At 34.5% G+C, this 19,288-nt stretch overlaps 1 non-coding gene across 1 annotated transcript; it reads right to left on the bottom strand.

The window, feature by feature from the left end:
- Positions 1-9,170: 9,170 nt before the first annotated feature.
- Trnal-caa (transfer RNA leucine (anticodon CAA)) lies at positions 9,171-9,275 on the bottom strand. The gene is made up of 2 exons: positions 9,238-9,275; positions 9,171-9,216 (listed from the first exon to the last, which is right to left on the bottom strand). It is a non-coding gene; the product is annotated as a tRNA-Leu (tRNA).
- Between the last annotated feature and the right edge of the window lie 10,013 nt (positions 9,276-19,288).

Below are 19,288 nucleotides of genomic sequence, written 5' to 3'. Positions count from 1 at the left end.
TTTCTGGAGAAACTACGAGTACTAGGATTTCGTGATCTCCATAAATCGGTAATATTCCTATCATGAATAATTTTATAAAGTTCACGCACTGCTACATCATCAATATGTAAGGCTTTGTTATGTCGATCAATACCTGCTAAAGTTGTATTAAAATCACCAGCCAGGATAGTGCTATCACTAGTACTGTTATGTAAATATGTATTTAGCTTCATGAAAAAGTTAAACCTTTCCTTCACAACATTTGGAGCATAAATATTGATTAAATCAATCACTTTATCATCAATAGCTATTTTAAGATGTAAAATCCTACCCTTTTCAATCATTTCTTGTGTCACCTGATTTCTCAATTCTCTCACTACTAAAACAGCAACACCTGCCCTCCTATTGTCAGCATTACTATAAAATATGTCACCATTCCAAATCTCATTTTCTCTAATACTTTCAACAAACTCATCATCCCAAAAGGTTTCTTGCAATAATAAAATATGGCCTCTTTTCTCTTTAAATATTTCTAAAACAGACTTTAGTTTATTCAAATTACGCAAGCCATTTACATTTAGAGATACAATATTTAAAGCCATGATTATGATGAGTGTATTGAAAGTATTAAAAAATGTTGAGTGTTTGATCATTTCTTCATAGGTGTTCGTCGCATGCTATTCATCTTCATATTAGGTACTGGATTAAACCTTCTCCTTCTCCTTTGTACTACTTTGAAATTTTCGATATTAGTACCGTTTTCTTGACATGTACGTGATTCGTTTGATCTTTCAACAACGTCTGCAGCCATCTTCCTGTCATCATCTGAATCTGTCCCCGATCCATCTCCAATTGTATGATTGTTGTTTACTTCCTCAGATTCTATTTCTACATTGGTCATATCAACTCCAATTCTTTCTTTTTCTTCCCCACTTTCTCCACTCTCATTATCTTTTTTTCCATTCTCAGTTTCTTCTTTATCATCTTCGTCACTCTGTAACTCCAATATGTCTTCCCTCATATCATCATCAACTTGCGAATGAATGCCTGCAATGGCCTCTCTGTAACACATACATGTTTGCGCCTCTTTGTGGCATTTGTCGCATATCCTGCATGTACACATAAGAGGAAAACTTCCACAACTTTCACATCTTTGCCTTGTGCAATTTTTTGCTACATGTCCTTGCTCCCCACACTTGTAGCATACAAAATCAGGGCAGTCTTTTATAACATGTCCCGGATCAAGACATCTAGAACATACCTTAACTTGATTATTGTGTAATACTCTAAAGTATTGTTGACCATTTACAGTCTGAAATTTCAGACTGTAAGGCAAGGATTTTACCTGCTGTGGAAATTTACATTTGACATAACGAGTCCCATCAGCTACACTAGTTCCAGGATAATATCTGCGTTGAATGGGAGAAAGAAGTTCTACTCCGTATTCACCGAGCTTCATACTTATATCATCATCTGTGATGTATGCTGGTAAATGAAGAATTGACACAATAATAGTGTCTGAATATAAAAGAGTACAATCAAAATGTTCACTTCCAATATCAATTCCACACAAGGTATTATATGCTACTTCCTTACTCGGTAGTGTGACCTCATACAAATTTGCACCTTTGGGCACAACTGCATAGACCGACATATCTCCGGTTAATTCTTCTACGCTTCTAACAATATCACTTGCCTTTATTTTCTTCACATCCTTTACATCAATCACCACGGTACATTCTTTCCCAAAACGACGAGAAGCTCCTGTCTGTCTATCGATGTTACTCGACATGCCATTCTTATTGTTAGCTATTCCACTGGTGTCATTAGAGTGTGAGTCAGCTCCTTGTGCTGCACGTGCAGCACGACCAGGCTTTGTATTCATTGTCACAGAAAATAATATTTTGTGTGGTGGATAAAGTTATCCACACACTCAAAATATATCTCACTTATATATGAATGCGATCAAACAAATCTTATCAACGTACCTGTAACAAATTAAAACAGCAAAAATGTCTATTAAAGGAAAAAAACTTGAAAATTCACGGAGCGATCATCAAACGTGTTTTCCTTCTGATGTCATAACCGGAAGTCCTTCGCCCACATTCGTGGACCAGAACACTCTATGTAGGTTTATAACCTTGAGTCTGGCGCCTTAGACCACTCGGCCATCCTGACATAAGTATAAGCGTCACGAAACTGACTAATTGTTGAAGGCTTCCATATATAAAAGCCCCATCTTTTGTATAGTCATTGAGTAATGTATGTTTTTATTAAAAATATATATACTTTGCATACGATAAGTCTATTTTCTGTAAACTAACGACAACTGTATTTGACCGGTCTTCTATTTACATTAGGCTGATAAATGTTGGGTAACTTCCTCTGTTGTGCAATCTGCATCAGCCGTTTCTGTTATTTAACTCGTGTCCAAATGAAGGCCATGGTGCTACAAAAACGGCGAATTTAAAATGTACCATAATTGAATGCATCGGACTGGCATACATTCCGTGTGTGATACGCGTATTGGTGGAAAAATGAATAGCTTCATTTTAATTAAATAATCTACGGATAAACGTGTGTGTGTGTGTGTGTGTGTGTGTGTGTGTATGTGCATGTGCGTGTGTGTATCATAGAGGTTATGACACTGAAACATTTGCATAAGAAGAGAGACATCCCGAATGTGATATCTCATGAAGAAATGAAAATTCGAAATGTTTTTCTTGAGCCGGATATCGTTAAATGCAAACGTTTAGCACGACATAAAGCATAAGAAAAGCTAGTTAATACTTGGGAAAATGACAGAAATTACAGTCTCAACGTGGTATGTGCTGGCTGGTATATTACAGTAAAAAGTCCCTCCCCACCCCACCCTTGCCAATGGTTTCAATTTTGTAACTTTTCAGAAAAACGGATGGGGGAAAGTACTAAAAGTTCTTTGAACCAAATTTCAAGTTGACAAATAGATTCACAAATATGTCTGACTCTGATTTATGGACCATACAAAACAATTAGAATACATCAACTGTATTAGTTTGGGAAAATATTGATGGAAAAGAGAAGAAAAAAACTCCTGGCTCCAACAAATTCCAAGCCACCCACCCCCAGTCCCATATTATAATATGAAGTAACATACTTATTTAACTTCAATGCATCCGTATGCTGATATCGGCATTCTAAATCTGTTTAATATAAACCCTACCAACAATATTGAACTTGCAGCCATCCACTGTTACCACGGGCACTTGATTGTGGGGATAACTAATAATAACGGGTCCCCGAGTGGACGAGTGGTCTAAAGCGCTCTCCGTTACGGATCACTGTCATCTCACCTCTCTCTGCGTGGGTTCGAGTCTCGGATTCGGCCAATGTGGGTATGCGACAAAGCTTGCCAGTAGGTTCTCGTGGGTCGATGGTTCTTTCCGGGATTTTCCCGGGTTCTTCATCCACCATTAATACTGGCGCCATTTATAGCCTATCGTTTCCTGAAAAATGGCGTTAAACCCTACAACAACAACAACAACTAATGATAACAGACTCGGAATTAATTAATTGGGAGTGTTATTATTGGTTTCCCCCCTCAATCAAGTGCTTCTGAATGTTACAAATGATCATTATACAAAATACAGTTTATTACAGTAATTTGTGTTATAAAAAAGATGCATTTATTTAATTTAGTTACTAATGGAATTGTATGACAAATATGCCTCGCGTTACATAGATGTTACTAACATGGCTAGTTGCTATCTCTATATAAAGATTCTGTCTGTCAGGGCCTTCGAATAATAGAAAAAAAAAGATGTTGAATGAAACCCAAAGACGAAATTTGACACAAGACGGCCTTTGCCGGGGATTATTATTGCATGAGCTGTCCATACAAGAATACATACCAGTTGATCATTATAAATCTGGTAGCTCATTGGTGGTTCTTATTGATTCTAGTCCAAAGATAAAGATGATGCAAAAAGTAAAATGGCCAATCATGTCTTGCAATACAGTTTTCATGGTATAAAAGGTTTTAGATGGTCATTTGCCCTTTATCCAAATACAAAGGCATCACCAAGTGATCTTTCTATTTCAACCTGGAAATGGATTGATGAACTTTATGTATATCGCTTTAAGCCACCATTTCTGCTGCATGGATGGTTCAAGCAATTCTTAAAATGCACTTTCTGCACGAAATCTCACGGACACACAGATGATTGCTAAGCATTACAGAAACCCAATGAAGCAAATAAATTATCTTCGTGATGGACCAATGTCAGTTACTCAAGAAGATCAGGTACATTATTCTAACTATTGATTTGGAGGATTTTCATCAGAGCCTTCTCACTGTAGATGGCTTCTTTATCATCTGGAAGATGTGGATATATAGTTATAAGCGGAACCACAGTACACATCCTTTCCCAGTTTATCAGAAGCTTTCTGATGAGCATGATTTTCCAAATGATGCTCATAAGATGATTAACAAACTTGCTGTCGAAACTCTAAGCTAGGACAGGCTGAATTTGATGACTATGCACGAAAAAAATGTCTGTGCCAGCACAGAAGGAACTAACAGCAGCAGTGAACCTTCTGTAGCATTCAATTATTTTACTTTCCTTCTTTAGTGACAGTCTAAATATTCAACAGATGAAAATCTAATAAGACTTACTTTAGCGTATGCCTTGTTCTAGTCATGGGAAAACAAGTTACCGATTCAGACAGTGTCAATACGATATTTAAGAATTTAATGACAACGGAAACAAGAGAGGATCTTAATTTTAGTCTATTATAAATTCATGTCAATAATAAAGTTGCTTGTGTCAAAAATAGATCAAAGCATTGTATATTCCACAATTAACATCGATATTGTTGAAAATATGTTCTGCCAATAGAGTTCTCTGTATTATGGGGCTGCTACTAACCCAACATTTAATTCCTATCGTACAGGAAAATTTTCCAACATTATTATTATTCTATCATGATAAGAGAACCTGTTTTTAATTCTTTTCAGCTGTAGAGGTGCAAGACAAAACAAGCATTACCATCGTGATTCTATACTTTGATGCAGGAATACAAATCAAAGGTCGACTAAATTACAATGAATTAAATTGTGGTCACAAAAAAATATGAAATGCATAAATGCATAAAGACATCCATGGCTTACAACATTTTGTCTCTTTGAAAAGTGGTCTGAATCAAGAAGGTATTGTAGGAATAGTTATACGCAATAGCCAAGAAACCTTGGAAATATAAATGACAACATCTTTGTACACTATCAGTACTTCTCACTGCAATCTAAACTCCTAAGTAGCTAATTTCTTACCAGTATTAAAGCTGGATGTATGAATCCAATTGTAAATTAAAACTGAATAAAACGGACACAATGCAGTTTCATCTGGCTTTATGTGCAATATTATCCTTTTCTATGATCTCAATATATAGAAATTCAAAACGTGGTGATGTGAAGTGTAGCTATCAGTTATATTGCTTTATTAATTGGATACATGCCCTGGATTTGTCATCCATCTCTACATCACTGTGTGCCTCCCATTGATCATAATGTTTTATTCGGTTCCATTCCGTCATTGAGATATGGGAAATTTCCAGTAATGCAAACTTAACTGGGAGACACTTTTCCGTTCACATAATACATAAAAAGTGAAGTTAACCCAAAACAAATACATTTCATTTAGAGTAATGTGAAACATAACCAAACGCAACCCATCTACCTCATGATGTTGCTTTTGTGCAGTTAGCCCAAGGCAGTATAACATCATACATTTTAATATAATATTGTGTTAGGGCAAGCAAACTGATGAAAACTAATTACACAAGCATAAACTAAATGAAAGCTTTTGTTTTCTTGACAGCTTAATTCCTATATGAGATTCAAGAAATGAATAGTATTTACATTACGAAAAAGATTTACAAAGCAATTGTTAACAGTTTCTAAGTTAAAGTTCAGTTGAAATTTGATTAATTACTCACATATTGACTGAATAAGTATACTATGTTTTAAAATATTCTTTCTTCACAGACATCCAGAGTTCAACAATATATATATATATATATATATATATATATATATATATATATATATATATATATATATATATATATATATATATATATATATATATATATATATATATATATATATATATATATATATATATATTACAGAGAAAATACTAAGAAACAAATCAATGTTTATCCATGTCAAGAAGTGTTCAACACTTGTGAATTTTTCCAGCGAATGTCACACGATCTTGAACATTATATAAGGAGCAGAACAACGCTCGTTTTTCTCCCTAACAAGTCAGAAAAACGACTTGACGTAAAAAACCGAAGCTGTTCCTATTGCATATTTGCCAGGTTATACCGAGATGTAGCGATTGTTACCGATGTTCAAATTGACTCTGTTAATCAAATAACCAATCACTGAAGCAATCACAATCGAATCTCATTCACTTCGAAGTAGGCTGGAAGCATCGAAGTTGATATTGTTTTAAAGTGTACAAGGCACGAAGCCACGGACAAACTTTGTGTAAATGTTGAGATTCAGAATTATCAAGGCACTTGAATATTACTTATGGGAAATGTGTGGAATGTCTTCTTTACGGTGATGTATGTTATGAGTGACTAAATGCGTGGATAGTATATAAAATTAAAACAGTCATCCAGGAGTCAGATTGTGACCTGCGAGAGTTATTTACCTTGTCTTAATTGGGAGTGTGTTATCGTTCGTTTCCCCATGAATCAAGTGCATGTACCGTGATGATACTGAAACAGAGATTTTCAATTAAACTGTGCTAATGCATCAGACTGGCAAGTTTTCTGTGTGTGCTACTCATATTAATAACAAAAATCTATAGCATCGTTCTTATTGAATAATCTACAGACAAATGTGTGTGTGTGTGTGTTTGTGTTTTCTAATTTTCGTTTATTGTTTCTTATCGACCTCTTGTAACGATAAGATTTGTGTGAATAATTATTATATACTTCCTGGTGAAGAATCTACAAGACAATCTCTGTGTTCTAAAATATTTTTCTTATTCACCTTAAACGTCTATACTCTGTGTAAATTGTCGTTTTTATTTTGTGAAACAAACCACTAGAACTACAATACTGGTATATCAATAGAATTCAACAGTTATGTTTGCTGTTAAATATATTCTTGGAAATAATGAAATCTAACTTTTCATTTGACAAGTTGATATTATATAATTTTGATGCCCGTGGTATCCTGTTGTATTATTTCATCTTGGATATATTTAGACGCTAGAAGAAAGAAATCGAGCCAACACAATTATTTCTCCTGAGTTGAGAACAATATCCCAATTCACGATTATTATCTTTATATGATCAGGGATTTATGCTATTTTAAATTGTATTGTAGTGTTCATGTTTATTTCAATTAATTTGGTCTCTTGATTAAATCCGTTGCACATTTTTCTACTTATTTAACTCAATTTCTTGTCTCTAATCATTGCACTCATTGGAACAATAGAAAGACTAAATACACAATAAATTTATTAACTGACAATAACTATATAAACTAAAAATGGATACCTGTTTTATAATTGTAGGATCACATGATGTATACTCTTTGGATATCATTATAGTTTGAAATGGCTTGTGTTTATTTTATCTTTTCTATGTAAAAATCCTCTCAAAATTGTTTCTATTTTATTTGTGTATATATTATGAGCGAATGTTTGTGGAATGGAATGTATCGACGATTCTTTATTTTCTTTTACATATTAATTTCGTTTTTTCACTAATATATTCTATAGTATATTATTTTATATCGGTCTATAGATACAAAGTCTTAGTGCCCTTAAGAGTTGCACATATATTTAGCTTATTGGGGTGTACACCTCCAGCAAGCAATATCTTTTTAGAAGTAATAAATGAAAATAATTAGTAAAGAATGCAAATAGACAAAATATAGGCTTTACACTTTTCTTATTTTAGCTTTGACAACAAATACACAAACATTCTAGTAAACTTTTGGTGTTTGATAAATATATTAAGCATCAACATAAGCTCTAGTCACACCCACACGTATTGACACCAGTGAAGAACATCAATGCATCATGGCTTAGGTGACAAAGATAGTCTTGTACTAGGTTAACTTATGTACAAACATCCGATGTACAGTTTGCTTTTTAATAAATCAACATTTTAAAAATATTTCTCTCCAATACACGATAGACTAAGGACATACAATGTGTATAGTGCCGTTTGGTTGTACTTCCAGTAAACATGGGCACACTCAAATACGCTATCTATTATCTGCCATATTTACCTACATACGTACCCGTTACCCTGACCTTTAGCCACTAAATGTGTGTCTGTATGTCTGTTTCTCTGATCGATTTGTCACTTTTGAGGGACCTATATGATGGGTGAACTTTCTTTCTATTGACTCCATAACTATCTACTTACGTACCCATCACCTTGCCCTTTAGCCTTTCTCTCTCTCTCTCTCTCTCTCTCAACATTTGATTTGTCTCAAAACATCTACCCCAACTTTGACGTACATTTATGCCAATATATTTTTCAAAACAGTTAATAGGAGTTCTACCTAACATTGAATTGTTTGGGACGGTTGGAGGTAACGAAATGGGCTGTCGTTGTGAACTGATGAGGAAAGATAATCACTCTAGCCAAACAGATACAAATTATCTCCTCTTATGAGATGCATCAATGTAGTATATACAGAGGTCAGTCCGTCCTAATATTCACAAAGTTGTAACATTTCATAAAATAGTCAATGATAACTTGCCTGATTTAATAACCAGCATGTTTCAAACGAAAACTGCAGCCATTAATATGCGTAGAAATTTGTTTTAATGAAAATCTAAATTTTCCGTAGTATTCATACAAACTACACATATTGCACATCTAGCCACGTGGACCCCACATTTTAGACCCTGACATTCTTAGCAAGACAAACTCTTTCTTTGAAAACCTCTAAAACAATTTTAAGCCTTTCCATCTTGACGCCACCAGTTCAACATGGTGGCCTAATGTAAAATTTCCATTAGAGACGATAGTCTTCTCCCCATCTTACCATCAGATGCCAGTTTCAGTCTGAAATGGCTTAATATCCTACTATCCACCTACATTCTACATTCGAGAGAACAAAATACTTATTTGGATTGATAAAAACGGATGATGCAAGAAGGAAAAAAATGAACTGTCAGAAGTGGGATTTGAACCCACGCCCACATTCGTGGACCAGAACACTCTATATAGGTTTATAACCTTGAGTCTGGCGCCTTAGACCACTCGGCCATCCTGACATATATAAAAGCGTCACGAAACTGACTAATTGTTGAAGGCTTCCATATATAAAAGCCCTATCTTTTGTAAAGTCATTTGAGTAATGTATGTTTTTTTAAAAATGTATATACTTTGCATACGATAAGTCCATTTTCCATAAACTAATGACAACTGTATTTGACGGGTCTTCTATTTACATTAGACTAATAAATGTTGGGCAACTTCTTCTGTTGTGCAATCTGCGTCAGCCATTTTTGTTATGTAACTCGCGTCCAAATGGAAGGCCATGGTGCTACAAAAACGGCGAATTTAAAATGCACCATAATTGAATGCATCGGACTGGCATACCTGCCGTGTATGATACGCGTATTGGTGGAAAAATGAATAGCTTCATTTTAATTAAATAATCTACGGATAAATGTGTTTGTGTGTGTTTGTGTTTCTGTGTGTATATTTTAATTTCTCCTTTTGTAGCCTCTGTTTGTCTGTCCCTCTCCAATTTTAATTTGGCACAAACGTCTATCCCACGTACGATACACAAATTTGAATGAAATGCTGACAGTGACTTGGTGAGTAAAGATAATCATTCTAACCAAAGAGACACAGTTCTCTCCTCATATGAAATGTATCAATGCAGTGTAACTTGAGGTCAGTCCGTCCTAAGATTGGCAAAGCTGCTGTAACAGTTGTTAAAGTGGTGAATGAAAATTTGCCTGACTTGATATTCAGCATGTCTGAAATAAAAAGTGCCGCTACTAACATACGTAACAATTTTGTCTTAATGGAAATCTTAAATTTCCCCTAGCGTTTATACAAACTACACATATTAAACGTACAGTTGCGTGGACCCAATATGTTTGACCCTGAGAATTTTAGCAAAACAAACTCTTTCCGTGAAAACCCTTAAACCACTTTTATGGCTTTCCATCTTGACGCCATCCTTTTCATCATGGCGGCCTAATGTTAGATTTCTGCTAGAGGCAACACTCTTCACCCTCTTTAACATCAGATGCCAGTTTGAGGCTGAAAAGTCTCAATATTCTACTATCGACTTACATTCGAGAGAATAAAATACTTATTTTGATTGATGCGAACGGATGATCCAAGAAAAAAAAAGTCACCTGTCAGAAGTGGGATTTGAACCCACGCCCACATTCGTGGACCAGAACACTCTATGTAGGTTTATAACCTTGAGTCTGGCGCCTTTTTTTTTTTTCTTTCTTTATTTAAAAAAGCATTGTACAGTATATAAGTTAAAAATATACAGTCAGTATGTACATAGTAGTGTGTAATGCTATATTACAAAACAATGATTCTACAATAGTATTTTGTTAAGCTATATTACAGAACAATGATTCTAAAATTTTTTTTGTAATGCTATAGTACAAAACAATGATTCTACAATGTAATAAACACTTTATCCTCTTCTATTCTCATTAAAGGATTATCTTTTACAAAATACTTCGTAATCAAAGTCTGATTTTTGTCTTTGTAATGTTGATACGCATATAATATATATTTTCTAGTCAAATATTGGAACAATCTTTCGATGTCTATTTGTTTCCCTAATAAAGACATAATGTTTCTTCTTTTGTAAATGCACAATCGAGCAATGCTCAGAATGTAGTTCAAAAAATAACTATTTACTGATTTTGTTTCTTTGTTATATCCTATCATGAGCATTTGTTCAAAAGAAGTGCTATTGAGAACACCAACTCTACAATTTTTAAAAAGAATCTCAACTATATATATAATATAATTCTTAAAAGAGCTTAATTCAGGACATTTCAAAAACATGTGAAATAAATCCTCTGTTTCCAACTGGCACACTGGACATAAGTCATTATCAATTTTGCCATAGTATTTTAGTCTCTCTTTTGTAAATATTCGATTGTGCATTATTCTGTAATCCAAATCTATACAATCTGGGGTCTTGAAAGGTAGGTGTATCAATTTCCAGTATTTATGCTTTTCCAAACTAAATATCTTACTCCAAAAGGAAACAGAAGCTGGTTCTTGAAAAATCAACGTACATAAAAGCTTGTAAAATAGTTGTGTTGTACATAAACAGAGGTCATATAATTTTGTATCAACTCTGATAAACATATTATTTCTCCCATTGGTTACAGTGGGTTTTGACTCTGTTGCAACAATATTTCTCCAGCCTAATGGTATACTTTCTATTATGCAATTATAGTCTTTTTTTATCTTATCTGTTTTGATCTCAGAATTTGATTTGTATATCATTTCTTGAATAGCTCTATAAGGTAGTATTCCAGGTACAAATTCATATGTAATATCCTGAACACGAACAATTCCTGCTTCTATAAATTCTGCGAAAAACAACGTTTTACCAGCACATGTAATATTAGGATTTAAAAAGAGAGGTTGTTCAAAAACATTCCTCACATCAATATTTGTATCGATATTATTTCTAAGTTTTTCCCATGCATGAAACATTTCTCTGTAAAATATAGGTAGGGTATTCAATTGTTGCTTATTTAAAGACATGAGAAACAACTCTTTGGTCAACCTCATGTTCAGGACAGTAGATAAAAAGTGATCAAAGGTATTTTTCCACATAGCATGGCAATTCACATCAAAGTATCTTTTTAAAAATTTTAGTCTGAATGCATACATTTTCATCTTTATATCAGTTAACTGTAGTCCGCCATTTCGCTTATCACCAATTATTGTATAATAGTGAACCAAATGGGACTTTCCTGACCAGATTAATCTGAGAAATAATTGCTTCAATTCATCAGCAATCATATCAGGAAGAGGCTGAACTGACACTATGTATAATACTCTAGAAACTAATAAGTTATTAACAACTGTTACTTTTCCTTGTACTGTCAAATATCTCTGTGACCACAGTTGCAATAAGTTTTTAATTTTAGACAATCTATCATTCCAGTTCAGTTGCTCACATAACTTTGCACATTTTCCCACATAAGCTCCCAAAATTAAGATGACTTGATCACACATTTGAATTTGTAATTGTTTGCAATAATCATCAGTAAGTTTACCAGATCCAATACACAGAAGTTCTGTCTTTTCCTTGTTCACCTTTGCACCAGATCCTTTACAATACAAGTCAAGTACATTAAAAGATTGATTAATGGATTGTGTGTCCGCTAATGTCAAGGTTGTATCATCTGCATGTTGAAAAACTTTACTTGTATTACTAGACAGTGGGAGTGGAATACCTTTGATAGTGGGATTTGCTTTGATAGCGAGTCCTAAGGGTTCTGCTGCTAATACATATAACATTGCTGATATAGGACAACCTTGTCTGACTGAATTTTTAATTAAAAAGGGTTTCGTTAGATGACCATTGCATTTAACACTACTTTTAATTTCATTATAAAATATCTTTATCCACTGAATAAAATTGTCACCAAAACCGAACTTTCGTAAAACAGAAATCAAATATGAGTGGCAAACTCTGTCAAACGCTTTTTCTTGATCAATTTTTAAGATATATCCCTCAAGACTGTCTCTCTCAACCATATCTATAATATCTCTTACAGTGACTATAGTATCAGCAATATCTCTCCCAACTATACAACATGTCTGAGTTTGAGAAATAATTTTGGGTAATACCATTTTTAAACGTGTAGACAAGATCCTTGCCAAAATTTTATAATCTACATTAAGTAAACTGATAGGACGCCAATTTTGCAATCTTCTATTATCCCCCTTATTTTTATAAATAAGTGATATAACCCCAAATCTCATTGATCTCGACATAATATTGTCATTCTTAACACTCTGAAAGATGTGCAACAGAATATCATATATACAATCATAAAATTTACAATACCACTCTACTGTCAATCCGTCCGGGCCGGGGCTTTTATTTTTAGCCATCCCTTTTATAGCTGTATGTATTTCATCAACTGTTATTATGGCATCACACATATCTTTATCCTCATCAGATACAGAACAGTTTACAAAATTTAAAAGTGAATCAGTACAATTATCATCAACAGTTACCGAAGAATATAAATGACTATAAAACTGATGTATTTCATCTAAGATTCCGCTTGTATTTGAAATAATTACACCATCATCATCAATCAATTCATTGATTACATTTTTGTTGTGTCGATATTTCTCAAGATTTAGAAAATATTTAGTATTTCTATCGCTTTCAATTGCCCATTTGGCCTTAGATCTCAATATATCACCCCGACAAAAATCAGTTTCATAGTCACTTAGCTGATGTTTTAGTTCTTCATATTTGTTAATGTCATATGGTTCTTTATTTGCGACTTTTTCTGAAAATGATTTTAATTTATTTTGCAATGTAAAGTATTCTTGTAATCTTTCCTTATTTCTTCTTGTACAGTATACTTGGGAAAATTTTTTAATTTTGTATTTTACATTATCCCACCAAATGAGTGGTTCACTGAAATACATTTCGTCAGTTTTTCCCTCGGTAAGAATTGATTTCACTCTTTGTACATATTTTTCCTCAAAAAGAACATTGTTATTTAATATCCATAATCCGGGCCCTGTTTCCACTTTGCAGGTATTTAGTTTAAGGTATACAAAAGAATGATCACTAAAGGATGTATCTGCATAATAAATATTTTGCACATTGGAGTGCAATTTTGAGGAAATCAAAAAATAATCTATTCTACTCTGCTTCATTTCGCCTAGTACAACTTGTTTTCTGGAGAAACTACGAGTACTAGGATTTCGTGATCTCCATAAATCGGTAATATTCCTATCATGAATAATTTTATAAAGTTCACGCACTGCTACATCATCAATATGTAAGGCTTTGTTATGTCGATCAATACCTGCTAAAGTTGTATTAAAATCACCAGCCAGGATAGTGCTATCACTAGTACTGTTATGTAAATATGTATTTAGCTTCATGAAAAAGTTAAACCTTTCCTTCACAACATTTGGAGCATAAATATTGATTAAATCAATCACTTTATCATCAATAGCTATTTTAAGATGTAAAATCCTACCCTTTTCAATCATTTCTTGTGTCACCTGATTTCTCAATTCTCTCACTACTAAAACAGCAACACCTGCCCTCCTATTGTCAGCATTACTATAAAATATGTCACCATTCCAAATCTCATTTTCTCTAATACTTTCAACAAACTCATCATCCCAAAAGGTTTCTTGCAATAATAAAATATGGCCTCTTTTCTCTTTAAATATTTCTAAAACAGACTTTAGTTTATTCAAATTACGCAAGCCATTTACATTTAGAGATACAATATTTAAAGCCATGATTATGATGAGTGTATTGAAAGTATTAAAAAATGTTGAGTGTTTGATCATTTCTTCATAGGTGTTCGTCGCATGCTATTCATCTTCATATTAGGTACTGGATTAAACCTTCTCCTTCTCCTTTGTACTACTTTGAAATTTTCGATATTAGTACCGTTTTCTTGACATGTACGTGATTCGTTTGATCTTTCAACAACGTCTGCAGCCATCTTCCTGTCATCATCTGAATCTGTCCCCGATCCATCTCCAATTGTATGATTGTTGTTTACTTCCTCAGATTCTATTTCTACATTGGTCATATCAACTCCAATTCTTTCTTTTTCTTCCCCACTTTCTCCACTCTCATTATCTTTTTTTCCATTCTCAGTTTCTTCTTTATCATCTTCGTCACTCTGTAACTCCAATATGTCTTCCCTCATATCATCATCAACTTGCGAATGAATGCCTGCAATGGCCTCTCTGTAACACATACATGTTTGCGCCTCTTTGTGGCATTTGTCGCATATCCTGCATGTACACATAAGAGGAAAACTTCCACAACTTTCACATCTTTGCCTTGTGCAATTTTTTGCTACATGTCCTTGCTCCCCACACTTGTAGCATACAAAATCAGGGCAGTCTTTTATAACATGTCCCGGATCAAGACATCTAGAACATACCTTAACTTGATTATTGTGTAATACTCTAAAGTATTGTTGACCATTTACAGTCTGAAATTTCAGACTGTAAGGCAAGGATTTTACCTGCTGTGGAAATTTACATTTGACATAACGAGTCCCATCAGCTACACTAGTTCCAGGATAATATCTGCGTTGAATGGGAGAAAGAAGTTCTACTCCGTATTCACCGAGCTTCATACTTATATCATCATCTGTGATGTATGCTGGTAAATGAAGAATTGACACAATAATAGTGTCTGAATATAAAAGAGTACAATCAAAATGTTCACTTCCAATATCAATTCCACACAAGGTATTATATGCTACTTCCTTACTCGGTAGTGTGACCTCATACACATTTGCACCTTTGGGCACAACTGCATAGACCGACATATCTCCGGTTAATTCTTCTACGCTTCTAACAATATCACTTGCCTTTATTTTCTTCACATCCTTTACATCAATCACCACGGTACATTCTTTCCCAAAACGACGAGAAGCTCCTGTCTGTCTATCGATGTTACTCGACATGCCATTCTTATTGTTAGCTATTCCACTGGTGTCATTAGAGTGTGAGTCAGCTCCTTGTGCTGCACGTGCAGCACGACCAGGCTTTGTATTCATTGTCACAGAAAATAATATTTTGTGTGGTGGATAAAGTTATCCACACACTCAAAATATATCTCACTTATATATGAATGCGATCAAACAAATCTTATCAACGTACCTGTAACAAATTAAAACAGCAAAAATGTCTATTAAAGGAAAAAAACTTGAAAATTCACGGAGCGATCATCAAACGTGTTTTCCTTCTGATGTCATAACCGGAAGTCCTTCGCCCACATTCGTGGACCAGAACACTCTATGTAGGTTTATAACCTTGAGTCTGGCGCCTTAGACCACTCGGCCATCCTGACATAAGTATAAGCGTCACGAAACTGACTAATTGTTGAAGGCTTCCATATATAAAAGCCCCATCTTTTGTATAGTCATTGAGTAATGTATGTTTTTATTAAAAATATATATACTTTGCATACGATAAGTCTATTTTCTGTAAACTAACGACAACTGTATTTGACCGGTCTTCTATTTACATTAGGCTGATAAATGTTGGGTAACTTCCTCTGTTGTGCAATCTGCATCAGCCGTTTCTGTTATTTAACTCGTGTCCAAATGAAGGCCATGGTGCTACAAAAACGGCGAATTTAAAATGTACCATAATTGAATGCATCGGACTGGCATACATTCCGTGTGTGATACGCGTATTGGTGGAAAAATGAATAGCTTCATTTTAATTAAATAATCTACGGATAAACGTGTGTGTGTGTGTGTGTGTGTGTGTGTGTGTGTGTATGTGCATGTGCGTGTGTGTATCATAGAGGTTATGACACTGAAACATTTGCATAAGAAGAGAGACATCCTGAATGTGATATCTCATGAAGAAATGAAAATTCGAAATGTTTTTCTTGAGCCGGATATCGTTAAATGCAAACGTTTAGCACGACATAAAGCATAAGAAAAGCTAGTTAATACTTGGGAAAATGACAGAAATTACAGTCTCAACGTGGTATGTGCTGGCTGGTATATTACAGTAAAAAGTCCCTCCCCACCCCACCCTTGCCAATGGTTTCAATTTTGTAACTTTTCAGAAAAACGGATGGGGGAAAGTACTAAAAGTTGTTTGAACCAAATTTCAAGTTGACAAATAGATTCACAAATATGTCTGACTCTGATTTATGGACCATACAAAACAATTAGAATACATCAACTGTATTAGTTTGGGAAAATATTGATGGGAAAGAGAAGAAAAAAACTCCTGGCTCCAACAAATTCCAAGCCACCCACCCCCAGTCCCATATTATAATATGAAGTAACATACTTATTTAACTTCAATGCATCCGTATGCTGATATCGGCATTCTAAATCTGTTTAATATAAACCCTACCAACAATATTGAACTTGCAGCCATCCACTGTTACCACGGGCACTTGATTGTGGGGATAACTAATAGTAACGGGTCCCCGAGTGGACGAGTGGTCTAAAGCGCTCTCCGTTACGGATCACTGTCATCTCACCTCTCTCTGCGTGGGTTCGAGTCTCGGATTCGGCCAATGTGGGTATGCCACAAAGCTTGCCAGTAGGTTCTCGTGGGTCGATGGTTCTTTCCGGGATTTTCCCGGGTTCTTCATCCACCATTAATACTGGCGCCATTTATAGCCTATCGTTTCCTGAAAAATGGCGTTAAACCCTACAACAACAACAACAACTAATGATAACAGACTCGGAATTAATTAATTGGGAGTGTTATTATTGGTTTCCCCCCTCAATCAAGTGCTTCTGAATGTTACAAATGATCATTATACAAAATACAGTTTATTACAGTAATTTGTGTTATAAAAAAGATGCATTTATTTAATTTAGTTACTAATGGAATTGTATGACAAATATGCCTCGCGTTACATAGATGTTACTAACATGGCTAGTTGCTATCTCTATATAAAGATTCTGTCTGTCAGGGCCTTCGAATAATAGAAAAAAAAAGATGTTGAATGAAACCCAAAGACGAAATTTGACACAAGACGGCCTTTGCCGGGGATTATTATTGCATGAGCTGTCCATACAAGAATACATACCAGTTGATCATTATAAATCTGGTAGCTCATTGGTGGTTCTTATTGATTCTGGTCCAAAGATAAAGATGATGCAAAAAGTAAAATGGCCAATCATGTCTTGCAATACAGTTTTCATGGTATAAAAGGTTTTAGATGGTCATTTGCCCTTTATCCAAATACAAAGGCATCACCAAGTGATCTTTCTATTTCAACCTGGAAATGGATTGATGAACTTTATGTATATCGCTTTAAGCCACCATTTCTGCTGCATGGATGGTTCAAGCAATTCTTAAAATGCACTTTCTGCACGAAATCTCACGGACACACAGATGATTGCTAAGCATTACAGAAACCCAATGAAGCAAATAAATTATCTTCGTGATGGACCAATGTCAGTTACTCAAGAAGATCAGGTACATTATTCTAACTATTGATTTGGAGGATTTTCATCAGAGCCTTCTCACTGTAGATGGCTTCTTTATCATCTGGAAGATGTGGATATATAGTTATAAGCGGAACCACAGTACACATCCTTTCCCAGTTTATCAGAAGCTTTCTGATGAGCATGATTTTCCAAATGATGCTCATAAGATGATTAACAAACTTGCTGTCGAAACTCTAAGCTAGGACAGGCTGAATTTGATGACTATGCACGAAAAAAATGTCTGTGCCAGCACCGAAGGAACTAACAGCAGCAGTGAACCTTCTGTAGCATTCAATTATTTTACTTTCCTTCTTTAGTGACAGTCTAAATATTCAACAGATGAAAATCTAATAAGACTTACTTTAGCGTATGCCTTGTTCTAGTCATGGGAAAACAAGTTACCGATTCAGACAGTGTCAATACGATATTTAAGAATTTAATGACAACGGAAACAAGAGAGGATCTTAATTTTAGTCTATTATAAATTCATGTCAATAATAAAGTTGCTTGTGTCAAAAATAGATCAAAGCATTGTATATTCCACAATTAACATCGATATTGTTGAAAATATGTTCTGCCAATAGAGTTCTCTGTATTATGGGGCTGCTACTAACCCAACATTTAATTCCTATCGTACAGGAAAATTTTCCAACATTATTATTATTCTATCATGATAAGAGAACCTGTTTTTAATTCTTTTCAGCTGTAGAGGTGCAAGACAAAAGAAGCATTACCATCGTGATTCTATACTTTGATGCAGGAATACAAATCAAAGGTCGACTAAATTACAATGAATTAAATTGTGGTCACAAAAAAATATGAAATGCATAAATGCATAAAGACATCCATGGCTTACAACATTTTGTCTCTTTGAAAAGTGGTCTGAATCAAGAAGGTATTGTAGGAATAGTTATACGCAATAGCCAAGAAACCTTGGAAATATAAATGACAACATCTTTGTACACTATCAGTACTTCTCACTGCAATCTAAACTCCTAAGTAGCTAATTTCTTACCAGTATTAAAGCTGGATGTATGAATCCAATTGTAAATTAAAACTGAATAAAACGGACACAATGC

Source organism: Sinohyriopsis cumingii, chromosome 1 (genome assembly GCF_028554795.1).
Source record: "Sinohyriopsis cumingii isolate HCF-2022 chromosome 1, ASM2855479v2, whole genome shotgun sequence".
NCBI classification, from domain to species: Eukaryota; Metazoa; Mollusca; class Bivalvia; order Unionida; family Unionidae; genus Sinohyriopsis; species Sinohyriopsis cumingii.
Note: the sequence above shows the minus strand (reverse complement) of the source record. Positions and strands in the feature narration are given on the sequence as shown.